Source organism: Rutidosis leptorrhynchoides, chromosome 9 (assembly GCF_046630445.1).
Source record: "Rutidosis leptorrhynchoides isolate AG116_Rl617_1_P2 chromosome 9, CSIRO_AGI_Rlap_v1, whole genome shotgun sequence".
NCBI classification, from domain to species: Eukaryota; Viridiplantae; Streptophyta; class Magnoliopsida; order Asterales; family Asteraceae; genus Rutidosis; species Rutidosis leptorrhynchoides.
Genome location: NC_092341.1, coordinates 275815308 through 275818048, shown reverse-complemented (window position 1 = coordinate 275818048; position 2741 = coordinate 275815308).

Genomic DNA, 2741 nt, shown 5'->3' with positions numbered 1-2741 from the left:
TCAAATAGATCTTGTACCAGGAGCTGCACCAATAGCTCGTGCTCCTTACAGACTCGTACCCAGCGAGATGAAAGAACTGCAAAGCCAATTACAAGAACTTTTAGAGCGTGGTTTCATTCGACCAAGCACATCACCGTGGGGAGCTCCTGTTTTGTTTGTCAAGAAGAAAGATGGTACATTCAGGTTGTGTATCGACTACCGAGAGTTGAACAAACTTACCATCAAGAACCGCTACCCACTACCGAGAATCGACGACTTATTTGATCAACTACAAGGCTCGTCTGTTTATTCAAAGATTGACTTACGTTCCGGGTATCATCAAATGCGGGTGAAAGAAGATGATATTCCAAAGACAGCTTTCAGAACACGTTACGGTCATTACGAGTTTATGGTCATGCCGTTTGGTTTAACTAATGCACCAGCTGTGTTCATGGACCTTATGAACCGAGTGTGTGGACCATACCTTGACAAGTTTGTCATTGTTTTCATTGATGACATACTTATTTACTCAAAGAATGACCAAGAACACGGTGAACATTTGAGAAAGGTGTTAGAAGTATTGAGAAAGGAAGAATTGTACGCTAAGTTTTCAAAGTGTGCATTTTGGTTGGAAGAAGTTCAATTCCTCGGTCACATAGTGAACAAAGAAGGTATTAAGGTGGATCCGGCAAAGATAGAAACTGTTGAAAAGTGGGAAACCCCGAAAACTCCGAAACACATACGCCAGTTTTTAGGACTAGCTGGTTACTACAGAAGGTTCATCCAAGACTTTTCCAGAATAGCAAAACCCTTGACTGCATTAACGCATAAAGGGAAGAAATTTGAATGGAATGATGAACAAGAGAAAGCGTTTCAGTTATTGAAGAAAAAGCTAACTACGGCACCTATATTGTCATTGCCTGAAGGGAATGATGATTTTGTGATTTATTGTGATGCATCAAAGAAAGGTCTCGGTTGTGTATTAATGCAACGAACGAAGGTGATTGCTTATGCGTCTAGACAATTGAAGATTCACGAACAAAATTATACGACGCATGATTTGGAATTAGGCGCGGTTGTTTTTGCATTAAAGACTTGGAGGCACTACTTATATGGGGTCAAAAGTATTATATATACCGACCACAAAAGTCTTCAACACATATTTAATCAGAAACAACTGAATATGAGGCAGCGTAGGTGGATTGAATTATTGAATGATTACGACTTTGAGATTCGTTACCACCCGGGGAAGGCAAATGTGGTAGCCGATGCCTTGAGCAGGAAGGACAGAGAACCCATTCGAGTAAAATCTATGAATATAATGATTCATAATAACCTTACTACTCAAATAAAGGAGGCGCAACAAGGAGTTTTAAAAGAGGGAAATTTAAAGGATGAAATACCCAAAGGATCGGAGAAGCATCTTAATATTCGGGAAGACGGAACCCGGTATAGGGCTGAAAGGATTTGGGTACCAAAATTTGGAGATATGAGAGAAATGGTACTTAGAGAAGCTCATAAAACCAGATACTCAATACATCCTGGAACGGGGAAGATGTACAAGGATCTCAAGAAACATTTTTGGTGGCCGGGTATGAAAGCCGATGTTGCTAAATACGTAGGAGAATGTTTGACGTGTTCTAAGGTCAAAGCTGAGCATCAGAAACCATCAGGTCTACTTCAACAACCCGAAATCCCGGAATGGAAATGGGAAAACATTACCATGGATTTCATCACTAAATTGCCAAGGACTGCAAGTGGTTTTGATACTATTTGGGTAATAGTTGATCGTCTCACCAAATCAGCACACTTCCTACCAATAAGAGAAGATGACAAGATGGAGAAGTTAGCACGACTGTATTTGAAGGAAGTCGTCTCCAGACATGGAATACCAATCTCTATTATCTCTGATAGGGATGGCAGATTTATTTCAAGATTCTGGCAGACATTACAGCAAGCATTAGGAACTCGTCTAGACATGAGTACTGCCTATCATCCACAAACTGATGGGCAGAGCGAAAGGATGATACAAACGCTTGAAGACATGCTACGAGCATGTGTTATTGATTTCGGAAACAGTTGGGATCGACATCTACCGTTAGCAGAATTTTCCTACAACAACAGCTACCATTCAAGCATTGAGATGGCGCCGTTTGAAGCACTTTATGGTAGAAAGTGCAGGTCTCCGATTTGTTGGAGTGAAGTGGGGGATAGACAGATTACGGGTCCGGAGATTATACAAGAAACTACCGAGAAGATCATCCAAATTCAACAACGGTTGAAAACCGCCCAAAGTCGACAAAAGAGCTACGCTGACATTAAAAGAAAAGATATAGAATTTGAAATTGGAGAGATGGTCATGCTTAAAGTTGCACCTTGGAAAGGCATTGTTCGATTTGCTAAACGAGGGAAATTAAATCCAAGGTATATTGGACCATTCAAGATTATTGATCGTGTCGGATCAGTAGCTTACCGACTAGAGTTACCTCAACAACTCGCGGCTGTACATAACACTTTCCACGTCTCGAATTTAAAGAAATATTTTGCTAAAGAAGATCTCACTATTCCGTTAGATGAAATCCAAATCAACGAAAAACTTCAATTCATCGAAGAACCCGTCGAAATAATGGATCGTGAGGTTAAAAGACTTAAGCAAAACAAGATACCAATTGTTAAGGTTCGATGGAATGCTCGTAGAGGACCCGAGTTCACCTGGGAGCGTGAAGATCAGATGAAGAAGAAATACCCGCATCTATTTCCAG